We start from the raw sequence: 12,892 nt of genomic DNA on the forward strand, positions 1-12,892 counted from the left end.
CCATCCTCTTCCTTTCGCTGCTCTTCTGAGCCACAGACCTTTGGAACACTGTTCCCACAGCACTGAATATCTCAGTGTGAAGATCAACATAACAGCATACTGAATGAGAGGGATATGGAGTAAGGAAGGGGGCATGATGGAGGGATGAGGATGTCCTTGTTAACTTGCTCCTGGGGCTGGCGAAAACAGCCATCCGAGGTTCTTGGAAATGGCTGACTGGAGGATCTGCCCAGGTGACTGCCTGGCAATGGTTAGGGGGTATGTTCATGCTCAGGTAAGTACTGAAAAGGAAAATGCGAAGTCCACGGCGACCTTAGAGGCATTCTGGGACCGTGGGACTCCGCGGGGTGTAAATGCCATCATTGATAGAGATGGAAACATTTTGGTTTAATGTGTATGGTCTATTTGTAGTGAAGTAGTTGTGTTAGTCACTGTTTTGTATATATTGTATCGCACAGATATTTGTAATAAAGGAATTTTGTATTTTAAAAAAAGGAGCAAGTTGACAAATACATCCTCATCCCTCCATGACCCCCTCCTTATTGGATGACCGTATATAAATAGGGTGGGGCAAAAAGACAACCAGGAGGCGAGAAGCAGCCCATGCAGATACACAAAAAGGATCTGGAGCCTCACAAACTCCATCTGCATGTGGTACACGGTCTCCTCCAGCCCGCTGAAGTGACAAGCAACAGGGAGATCCGTGTACATACTAAAGAACTTACTGCAGGGCATTACTCTACCACAGATCCCCCAGGTGCATGGTAAGAACTTCTGCATAAAGGGATTTCCATTGGGGTCCTCCCTCACCTCCAGGTGGAAAGACCGTCCGTCATGTCGTGTTCGGACAGTGGAGCAACAGCCCAAACAAGTTCCTCCTACTTGCATCCCTGAATGGCATTGTTGGTGTTGAGGACAGACAACTCAAGTTGTGCGGACTCAGATCTTGGATATGATTGCAGGGCAATATAGTACTTGGGGGTATCATGACATTGTATTCAATTGTAGCAGTGACACTAGAATGCAGGGGTGACATGGTAATATAGGGATGACTCTGTAACATAGAGGTGACATTGTAATGTAGTTGATGACACTGTAATGTAGTATTGTAAGAGTGGCACTGTAATGCAAAATGGGACATTAACGTAGGTGGTGACTTGGTAATGTAGGAGTGACACTGTAATGTAGGGGTGACTTGGTAATGTCAGAGTGGCACTGTAATGTAGGACTGAAACTGTAATGTAGAAGTGACATGGTAATATAGCGATAGCAATTTACTGTAAGAGTTGCACGGTAATGTAGGAGTAATATTGGATTGTAGGAGTGACACTGTAATGTAGGAGTGGGGTGGTAACGTAGGTGGCGACAGGGTAATGCATGAGTGACACCGTAATGTAAAGGGAACATGCACAGTCCACGGTGACCACAGAGGTGTTCCAGGACCATTGGGCTCCAAATGGGGATTATTGCCACCATTGACAGAGATGGAAACATTTAAGTTTAATGTGTATTGTGAATTTGTACTGCAGTAACTGTGTTAGTCACTGTTCTGTATATATAACACTGAATTTGTAATAAAGATATTTTGTATATATAAAAAAATGTAGGAGTGACATGGTAATGTAGGGTTGGCACTTAAATGTAGGAGTGACATGGTGACATAGGTGGTGACTCTGTAAGATAGGAGTATGGAAGAAAAAGGCTTTAATTAGCTACGTGACTAGGGACAACAAACACTGCAAACCAAAGTCCTTTGTGTGCAAAAAGAAAACCCTTGTGAGTTAAAGTATGGGTCATCTGCTGTGACCTCAGAAAGAGAAACTAACGTGCTGAGCTCTGCAAGTTAGTTTAACTCGTAACTGCTTATTTCACTCCAAGTTTTTTTTTAGTGAATGCTAACATATTGTTAGAGTGTAGTAATATTTCTATACAGTGATTGGATATATTATAATACATCTGCTGTTACTGTGCTGAACTGTATATAAAAGGATGTCATTATAACAGGAGAGTAGAGTCGGGAGCTGGTAGAGTTTAGCCCCCTTTCTCCTTGGTACCAAGTAAAATAAAGCATGAAACGCGGCTCAGGAGGCGAGTATTCTTTTCACCTGACTATGGTCAAATTTCCAAAACAAGGAGTGACACTGTAATGTAGGGTTAGTTCGGTAATGTAAGAGTGGGACTGTAATGTAGAAGTGACACTGTAAGGTAGAGGTGACATGGCATTTTGATGTAGGAAGTGAAAGGAATCAGTCACTACACCGACCCCCACGGGACACAAGCAGTCAACCAAAAACGACTCATTTCCTTCCCCCCCCCCACCCCCCATCGTCCACACGCTATCAATTTTGCTCCTGTCTGTCGGCCAATTTCCTATCCAGTTCTTGTGTGTTACCTGCAAAACTATGGACTTTTATAGTGTTTAGTAGCTTCATGTGAGCCACTTTGTCAAGGATTTCTAAAAATCCAAAGAAACAACATCTGCTGTCTGATGCACCATCAATAACTCACACTGAGACGTAAAGCGAGATATCGGCTTTTATTGACTGGAAGAAGGAACCAGGAGTGAGTGTCCATCATACTATGTCCTGGAGACTGAGGCCGAGCGTCAGGCCTCAGATCGCCTTTATACAGGGGCCTGTGGGAGGAGCCACAGGAGCAGTCAGCAGGGGGCGTGTCCAGACAGGCACATAGTTCACCACACTGTCTCCTTTGTCTATTCAGCCTGTTAATTCTTCCAGTTGCCAGTTCTGTTGTTCTCTTTTGTTTGCCCCTAAGGTTGCTACAGTGCAGCCATTCCCTTCCTTACTCTGAAGGTTAGAGCCACGATCTAACCTTCATTTTCAAGTATTTCAAGTTAGACCGGACAGTAGGTGAACTGTCCATTGGGGCTAATATGTAATGAAATGTTTGTGGATTACAGGGCGTGTCCTAAAATAACCCATATAAATTTCAGGGAGTGTCCAGATGTCGTTTCATTCCGGATTGAGAGCGGTGAACAACGCACCTGCTTCATTCTCGGTCCAACAGAGACACTGCAGGAACCCCAGGTAAATCGTTTATATCTGCACCAGTTTCAGAACATTTTACCGAGTCGCCCAAAAATTTGTCCAAGGCTTCACACTGCCGTTACGTATCTGACCGACACCGTTCACTGTCTTATTCAGATGGATCTTCTCTTAAGGACTACTTAGCCAAGACCTTGAGCTTTCTGATAGTCCGGTCTGTCTGTTCGTTTGCTGGTCCTGCATTTGTTCCCCTCCCCCACCTTCTTCTGCTCCCCCAGTGGCCCGGACTTCTTTCGATGCTGAAATAATGATCTAGTGAAACAATTCAGTGAGCGGATCTTGCAGGGTCTCCACCACCAATTCCAGAGGCAATGTTGTGTCTCCCTGTGAGAGTGAGGGGAATTCCATCTAGAAGCTGGGATGTCGCTGTATCACGAACCAACTTCTCGAATGTAAGCTAATGTAGTGGTTTTGGGGGAAAAAGTGTTCTCCAAAGGGGGTTCACGGACTTTAGAAAGGAACACGTCTTTCCCTGTATAGTGTCGCCACTGTGGATCTCTCCCAGTGCCGGAAGCTCCTCTGTCTGATCTGCTCTTTTTCCCCTTGATTCCTACCTCTGAGTTAATTTTACTTTGCGCTGTGCAGCCGGGGTCTGCCTCCCTCTGTCGGGCGGAGCCCCGAGCTGAGATCTATTTGAAATTAGACTCCGCAGCGCGTGAATGGTCATTGCCCACTCTGGGAACAGGCTGTCTAAGGAAGTAGTTGCTTTTCCTTGGAGTTCACCTGAGACTAACGGTACGGTGGTCGGTCTGTGTGGATGAATTTGAGGGTATTTCAGTTGCAGTGTGACAGCGCCCATCACGCAGTGGTGTGTTTTGGGGTAATTCAGCTGTTATTCGGAGAGTGCGTAGAATTAGTTTCGTTTTGGATTAAGATCACTGCAACAATTCAGCACATACCACCTTTTGTTTGTATTAGATTTTGAGCAACTTTCTGACAAGCGCCAAATGTTCTCCGACATTTTCAAGCTGACGAGCTATCAGCGACCAATGCTGTGGACCTCTGATTGCCCTGTGTCCTCCACTACAGACCCCTGTCAAAGGCTGGAGATCCATCAGTCCTCATTATTTCCAGTTTGGGAGATCTTTGTAGCTTCTGTCCTTCTCCCCTGATACCGCTCACCCTTTGGACTGGTGAAATTATGACCGCTCCTCTCGCCGTGCCACCACTCTGGCATGGCCTGCGCTCCCAGTGAATGTGTTGGGGTTACTGGGGCTTGTCTGGGTGATAAATTTGAGAGGAGGGAGCTAGGTGAGTCACAACGCCCAGCAACATGAGATAATTTCTCTCTCATCACAGCACACTTGCAGTATTGTTTTTAGTTTCGGTCGCCTCATTATCGGATGGATGTGTAAGGTTTTGATAGGCTGCTGATTAAAAATACCAGGACTCTCCCTCAACATGCCCTGCCAAAAAAATTTGAGCAAGATAGGGTTGCTTTTTTTTTGGAGCGAGGGAGGATGAGAGGAGATTTGACAGAATTGCGTAAGATGAAAAAAATACACGGATGTAGCGGATAGTTGGCATTGTTTGCCAGGTGTGGTAAAGGCTAATCGGAGAAGGCATAGTTTTAAAGTCATTGGGGAAAAGTATTGGTTTGGGGGAGGGGTAAATACATTTGACTTTTACACAGAGTGATGGGTACATGGGACGCACTTCCGGGGTGCTGGCTGAGGCAGATACTTTAGGGACATTTAAGAGACTCTAGATTGGGATATTGATGAAGACAATATAGTGCGCATCTTGGGGAAGGGTTAGATTCATTTTAGGATTGGTGTTACTTAGGCTAAAGGATGGGCGTGGCAACGGGGGCCAAGAGTCTGCAATATTTTCTGTTCTATGTTTATCCAGAGAGTGGCCAAAATTAATTTCATCCTGTATTGGCAGCGTTAAGCGTCATTCTAAACCATTCTTGTAAATATGCGTGATACAGCAGGGAAACTGAACTCTACACAGGTGAAATGTTTTTATTTTTACGAGTTTCCGACCACGTTACCGAGTATTTTTAATTTTTGTCTGGATTTGAAACTGACGAGATTTCTGCCACTAACCCTATAGACCCCCGATTGTAGCAACCGTGATACTGCAAGGAAACTGAACGCTGCCCAGGTAAATTGTTGAATTTTGCGATAGTTTCGTAGCGATTGACTGAATATTACCAAATTTGGTCCTAGGATTCGAATTGACAGGACACCTGAAACAACCCCATAGACAACAGGTAGTAGCAATACAATTAAAATGCTGGAAGGACTCAGAAGATCAGGCTGCATCTAATGAGGGAAATGAGGAATCGAGGTTTCAGGGCGAGGCCCATCATCGGCAGTGGAAAGAACAAAGGTAGAAGCCAGCATAAATTATGGATGAGGGTGCGGAGTACAAATTGACAGGTGATAGTTGAGTCCAGCTGAAGGAAAGCTGGTTGGAAGGGAAAGGTGATAAGACATAATCATGTAAGAAGCAAGGGGCTGATAGATGGAAAGGGGAAGGATTATGTTAGGAGAGGACGGTGAAGCATTTAATAAAGGGAAGAACGTAGTAAACGTGAGGAGCGTGATGATCTGGTTGTGAGGATGAGAAGGGATTGAGAAGGATTAAGAGGACTATGGCATCCAGCGGAGACAAAGGAGGAGGATACAGTAACTGAGCTTAACTTAGAGAATTCGACGTCCATGACAGCAGGTTGGGGACTACTGCGACGGAAAATGACTTTGCACCACCAACCTGTGTTTGGCTCATTATGGCAGTAGAGGAAGCTGTGGATAGCTATAGCAGAGTGCGAATGTGATTTGAAGTTGAAATGCTATGCCACCGCGAGATGTTGTTTGTCGCAGCGGTCGAGAGTGTAGGTGTTCTCAGAGCCAATCCCAGTCAGCATCACTACCAGCCCATCACCCCGGTCGGACTCATCCGGTGCTGCCCGGGATCCTGCTGCGCCCGTTGTTGCTTTTTGATTATCTAGACCGTAATGTGGTAACCAGTTCAGCAAATATGCGGATGAAACCAAGATTGGTAGCGTAGTGCAAACAGGAGGAAATCTACAGATGCTGGAAATTCAAACAACAACACACACAAAATGCTGGTGGAACACAGCAGGCCAGGCAGCATCTATAGGGAGAAGCGTTTGGAAGCGTCTGAAGTCCTGACGAAGGGTCTCGGCCCGAAACGTCGACAGCGCTTCTCCCTATAGATGCTGCCTGGCCTGCTGTGTTCCACCAGCATTTTGTGTGTGTTTTGTTGTTTGGTAGCGTAGTGGACGGGCAGGAAAGATATCAAAGCTTGCAGCGAGATTTCGACCAGCTGGGAAGATTGGGCAGGAAGTTAGAATATGGAAGCTGAACCAGACAAGTGCGAAGTGTTACGCTTTGGGGGGACGAACTAGGTTAGGAATAGAACATCAATGGGATCCATAATACCTTGAAAGTGGCATCATACTGTTACGTACCCCGTAACTGGGTGTCTAACCAGCAGAGAAAGAAGAATCCGTTGGAGTCTGGAGGTACTATATTCAGAAGTGTTTATTAGTAAAATAAGCAAATCTATATCAATAATGCAAATATATAGATAATACACGTTAGTAATAATAAACGTTGAAGTGTGGGAATAATAATAAGCAATAATAAACAAGCTCTATCGATGTTTGGGGGATAATGAACTGTCATATAAAGATATAAAGTTCAGTTCAGTTCATACGTGCTGAGGTAGATATGGTTGTTGTGTTGTAATCGTTGGAGAGAGAGCGAGCGAGCGAGATGTAACAACTATAGTCAGGCAAACCTTCCTTTACGTTCTTGATCCGTCGTATCATTGTTGTGGCCATTCAGTTATGACCCCTCTGTCCTTTAGCTAGACCGTTTTTCTGTGGTGGGCCCGTCACTCTGGCATGAGTGGACACACACACAAGCCCCCACCGGCCCTGCTATAACACTGTGTTCAGTCTCCGATGCCCCACACCTTCCTATGGGTTCCAACACTCATTCAGTGCTCAATAGTGTTTCTCCTGGTATGTCTCTCCAGACCTGACTTTTATCACTACTCACGGGGTCTCAGTTGTCAATCAATTTTGAATGGCTGTGTCCATCAAACCAGCCCACTCCAGCTGTCCACTGAGGAATGTTAATGAACAGAATGGTATAAGATAAATAACCCTCTCAGAAGCCATAAGTCTCTCAGAAGTCATAATACAATGAATCAACAAGTCTCCCTCCCCTCTCTTATCTCTCTCTCTTATCTGTAGCAGATGTTCTTGCATGTTTTCTTTACCAGCTCTCTCTCTCTCATGAGCAGCATTGCAACAGTAACGGTTTGTGATTCTCTGGGGGGGGGGGAGGGAACATGGGCAACTCTGCACCCTTCTGCCCATCAGAGCTGTTCATCCTTCATAACAATATGTAGATAGTGTCCAAAAGAGAACTTTTGGAACATTGGTCTCCATTCATCAAAGTTATGAGTACAGAAGTTAGGATGTTGTATTGACATTGAAGGTTAGAAGCCTCATTTATAGGTCATCTTCCTACAGGAAGGACATCAATAAGATCAAAAGCGTGCAGAGAAATTTTACAATGATTTTGGCAGTACTTCAGGACCTGGTTTAAAGGCAAAGTTGAAAAGGGAAGAAATTGATTCCCTGGAGTGCAGCAGATTGAATGATAATCCAACAGAATTAGGAAGGGCAAATGTTGTTTGATATGTCCCCTCTGAGTCGGTGAGTCCCGAATTAGAGTTCATAGATTCAGATGAAAAGCAAAATATTTTAAGGGAATATGAGGGGAAATTTCTCTACTCTAAGTGGTGAGAGTGTGAAAAGAACTGTGTTATGATTCAGCAGCAATGAATATAGAATTGAAACCAGTTTTTTATAACATTTATTAAACACTGCTAAAAAAAAACCAAAAGTAAACAAACAACCAACTTAACCGGAAGTCAGCTGTGATACGAAAGCTCGAACAGCTCTTAGAGCGAGAAATGCGTACACACAGTTCTTTAAAGTAGAATTACAAGAAGTTCAAAATGATTTACAGTCAGTTAGGAGACTTTCCTTGAAGTAATATAATCCTCTTTCATGACATTACTGCTGATCCCAGCCGAAGTATGCTTTGCTGAGGGATTTACGATTGAAGGAAATAAAATGGCTTAAAGGCATTGACCTTTCCTTGGTGAAACTCTGCGTCCCACTCTTTCTGCTTTCAGAAATGCAGGGAGCTATCTTGGACACAAGTTACTAATTACTTATACAAAGATTAAATAAAGTTGAACCTGTTTATCGCCGAAATCAACGTTCCTCAATCCTCCAGCTTCCTGAACTTCGATAAGTCTTCACTCTCAGACTGGACTGAACTGGCAGTATTGTAGTAAAACTCCTGGCAATAACCTTTGAGACTTAGGGCAGAAAATAAAACTCCACTGTAAAACAAAACTGCATCATAACATCAAATATGCAGCAGAACGGAGTCACTGAACAAATTAACCATATAACCATATAACATATAACCATATAACAATCATAGCACGGAAACAGGACATCTCGGCCCTCCTAGTCCGTGCCAAACTCTTAATCTCACCTAGTCCCACCTACCTGCATTCAGCCCATAACCCTCCACTCCTTTCCTGTCCATATACCTATCCAATTTTACCTTAAATGACACAACTGAACTGGCCTCTACTACTTCTACAGGAAGCTCATTCCACACAGCTATCACTCTCTGAGTAAAGAAATACCCCCTCATGTTTCCCTTAAACTTCTGCCACCTAACTCTCAAATCATGTCCTCTCGTTTGAATCTCCCCTACTCTCAATGGAAACAGCCTATTCACGTCAACTCCATCTATCTCTCTCAAAGTTTTAAATACCTCTATCAAATCCCCCCTCAACCTTCTACGCTCCAATGAATAGAGACCTAACTTGTTCAACCTTTCTCTGTAACTTAAGTGCTGAAACCCAGGTAACATCCTAGTAAATCGTCTCTGCACTCTCTCTAATTTATTGATATCTTTCCTATAATTCGGTGACCAGAACTGCACACAATATTCTAAATTTGGCCTTACCAATGCTTTGTACAATTTTAACATTACATCCCAACTTCTGTACTCAATGCTTTGATTTATAAAGGCCAGCGTTCCAAAAGCCTTCTTCACCACCCTATCTACATGAGACTCCACCTTCAGGGAACTATGCACTGTTATTTCTAGATCTCTCTGTTCCACTGCATTCCTCAATGCCTTATCATTTACCCTGTATGTTCTATTTGGATTATTCCTGCCAAAATGTAGAACCTCACACTTCTCAGCATTAAACTCCATCTGCCAACATTCAGCCCATTCTTCTAACTGGCATAAATCTCCCTGCTAGCTTTGAAAACCCACCTCATTATCCACAACACCTCCTACCTCAGTATCATCGGCATACTTACTAATCCAATTTACCACCCCATCATCCAGATCATTTATGTATATTACAAACAACATTGGGCCCAAAACAGATCCCTGAGGCACCCCGCTAGTCACTGGCCTCCATTCCGATAAACAATTATCCACCACTACTCTCTGGCATCTCCCATCTAGCCACTGTTGAATCCATTTTATTACTCCAGCATTAATACCTAACGACTGAACCTTCTTAACTAACCTTCCATATGGAACTTTGTCAAAGGCTTTGCTGAAGTCCATATAGACTACATCCACTGCCTTACCCTCGTCAACATTCCTCATAACTTCTTCAAAAAATTCAATAAGGTTTCAAAAAATTCAATAAGTTCAATAAATTCAACCACGAACTGCCCTGCGTCACAGGGAGGGGTTCCCCTTTTATACCCTGCTGAAAAAAAACTATCACATGATCTCTGATTGGCAGGAAAATTACATTACTCCACTAATACAACACCATTACATCATGCCCAGCATAGCCTCAATTACATCATGGTCATGTGAGAGGCGCAAGATACCCACAGGTACGTAACACCTCCCTCCAGAAAAAGATCTGTCAAGAACAAAATTTTAACAATTAACTATTTACAGAAGAAAAAGACAAATGTATAAACTTTACAATGTACACAGTATACATAGTATTATCATACAGCATCTGACAGCTTACAGTAGGAGTGTTACAAATGATAAAATATCACTCCATAAAAAAATTATATTGTACATTCAACATCTAGATAGACAATCAGCAATCACATTTTCTTTGCCTTTAATATGTTCTCAAAATATTGTATTCCTGTAACATTAAACTCCAATTTAATAACCTATTTTTGTTTTTCGTCTTACTCAGAAACACTAACAGTGTTAGTGTAGTCAGTGTAGATGATGAGTGGCTTTTGAGTTATACCAACATGCACATCAAAATTGCAGTGTGCTTTGGTGGCTCTGGAAATTGCGGATGCATTGGTAATCATTTCCCAATGTTCCTTAGATTCAGGATCAGTTCCTGAGGATTGGAGAATGGCTAATGTTATCCCACTTTTTAAGAAAGGATGGAAGGAGAAAACAGAGAACTATCAACCTGTCAGCCTGACATCGGTGGTGGGGAAGATGCTAGAGTAATCAAGTTTGCTGATGATGCTCAGCTGGGTGGCAGTGTGACATGTGATGAGGATGTTAGGAGAATTCAGGGTGACTTGGATAGGCTGAGTGAGTAGACAGATAATGTTTAATGTGAATAAATGTGAGGTTATCCACTTTGGGAGTAAGAACGGTGTAGAACTAGGGAAGGGAGAAGTACAAAGACATCTAGGAGTCCTTGTTCATCAGTCACTGAAGGTGAATGAGCAAGTGCAGCAGGCAGTGAAGAAGGCTAGTGGAATGTTGGCCTTTATTACAAAGGGAATTGAGTACAAGAGCAAGGAAATCCTTCTGCATTTGTACAGGGCCTTGGTGTGACCACACCTGGAGTATTGTGTACAGTTTTTGTCTCCAGGGTTAAGGAAGGACATCCTGGCTGTAGAGGAAGTGCAGCATAGATTCATGAGGTTAATTCCTGGGATGTCCGGACTGTCTTACGCAGAGAGGTTAGACAGACTGGGCTGGTACATGCTGGAATTAAGGCGATTGAGAGGGGATCTGATTGCAACATATAAGTTTATTAAGAGATTGGACAAGATAGAGGTAAGAAATATGTTCCAGATGCTGGGAGAGTCCAGCACCAGAGGGCACGGTTTGAGAATAAGGGGTAGGTCATTTAGGACAGAGTTAAGGAAAAACTTCTTCTCCCAGAGAGTTGTGGGGGTCCGGAATGCACAGCCTCGGAAGGCAGTGGAGGCCAATTCTCTGAATGCTTTCAAGAAGGAGCTAGATAAGTATCTTATGGCTAGGAGAATCAAGGGATATGGGGACAAGTCAGGAACTGGGTATTGATAGTAGTTGATCAGCCATGATCTCAGAATGGTGGTGCAGGCTCGAAGGGCCGAATGGTCTACTTCTGCACCTATTGTCTATTGATATTAAAATGTTCTAAGGCTACAACAAGAGATAACGGTTCCTTTTCTATTGTCGAATAGTTTCTTTGATGCTCATTAAATTTCTTAGAAAAGTAAGCTATTGGATGATCAACCTCATCACCCTCATTCCTTTGCATTAATACTGCTCCTGCAGCCTCATCACTAGCATCCACAGCTAATGAAAAAGGTTTTTCAAAGTCAGGTGCTTTGAGCACAGGTTGTTGACATATCATAGTTTTCAATTTTTCAAATGCTTGCTGACAAGGTACTGTCCACACAAACTTCACATTCTTCTGCAAAAGGTTAGTTAATGGAAGGGTAAAATTAGCAAAATTCTAACAAAATTTTTGATAATATCCTACCGTTCCCAGGAATCTTCTGAGAGTCTTTTTTCCAGTTGGAGTGGGGATCTCTAGCATTGCCTGAACTTTTGCCTGAACAGGAGCTACCTTACCTTGACCCACAACATAACCAAGGTAAGTCACAGTGGCTTGTCCAAATTCACTTTTAGCTAAATTAATAGTGAAATTAGCTTTTTAAAGTCTTTCAAATAATTTCTCCACCGCAGTAATGTGTGCTTCCCAAGTATCATTTCTTGTCACTAAATCATCAATATAAGCATTTGTATCCTTTAAACCCTGAATCACAGAGTTAATCATCAGCTGGAAAATACCTGGGGCATTCTTCATCCAAAATGGAAGAACATTATATTCATATAACCTAGATGGAGTTACAAATGCAGAAATCTCTCTACTTCTATCCATTAATGGAACACACCAATACCCTTTCAATAAATCAATCTTTGTACGGAACTTTGCTTTTCCAACTTTATCTACACAATCATCTACTCTAGGAATTGGATATGCATCTGTTTTCGTCACAGCATTCACCTTTCTGTAGTCCATACAAAACCGAATACTACCATCTGATTTAGGCACCATAACACAAGGTGAATTCCAATTTGAGTTAGAAGGTCTAATAACATTATTCTCTAACATATGTTTAACTTAATTCGTTCTCATCAAGTTCACATTTTTCCATGTTCATCCTATATGGATGTTGTTTAATGGGTTTGGCATCTCCAACATCTACATCATGTGAAGCTACTGTGGTCCATCTAGGAACGTCTGGAAATAAATTCTTATGTTTAAAAATTAATTGCTTCATCTGCTGCTTCTGCTCTGGCTGTGAATGTGCTAAGTTTTCATCAACATTTTCCAGAATGGTTGAATTTGCTAATCTGACAGAAACAATGTTGGGTTTAGAATGAGTTTCAGATGAATCATCTATTATGTTCCCAGGGAGATCAGACTCATTACTATCAACCACAACAGTCACAGTAGCAGACTGCTTCTCATAATATGGTTTTATCATATTTATCTGGCAAAGTTGTTTT

The 12,892-nt window shown here is 42.7% G+C and overlaps 1 protein-coding gene across 2 annotated transcripts in view; it reads left to right on the top strand.

The window, feature by feature from the left end:
* The first annotated feature begins 2,966 nt into the window (after positions 1 to 2,966).
* Positions 2,967 to 12,892, top strand: part of LOC132402587 (interferon-inducible GTPase 5-like) — a 28,667-nt gene continuing 18,741 nt past the window's right edge. Inside the window, exons 1-2 of one of the 2 annotated variants that reach the window (XM_059985481.1) lie at positions 2,967 to 3,047; positions 11,868 to 11,972. The gene's annotated coding sequence lies outside the window, so the exon portion shown is untranslated. Of the gene's footprint in view, positions 3,048 to 3,734; positions 3,801 to 11,867; positions 11,973 to 12,892 lie in introns of those variants that run through there. The other variant, XM_059985482.1, reaches the window with a different exon arrangement.

This window comes from Hypanus sabinus, chromosome 12 (genome assembly GCF_030144855.1).
Source record: "Hypanus sabinus isolate sHypSab1 chromosome 12, sHypSab1.hap1, whole genome shotgun sequence".
Classification (NCBI taxonomy): domain Eukaryota; kingdom Metazoa; phylum Chordata; class Chondrichthyes; order Myliobatiformes; family Dasyatidae; genus Hypanus; species Hypanus sabinus.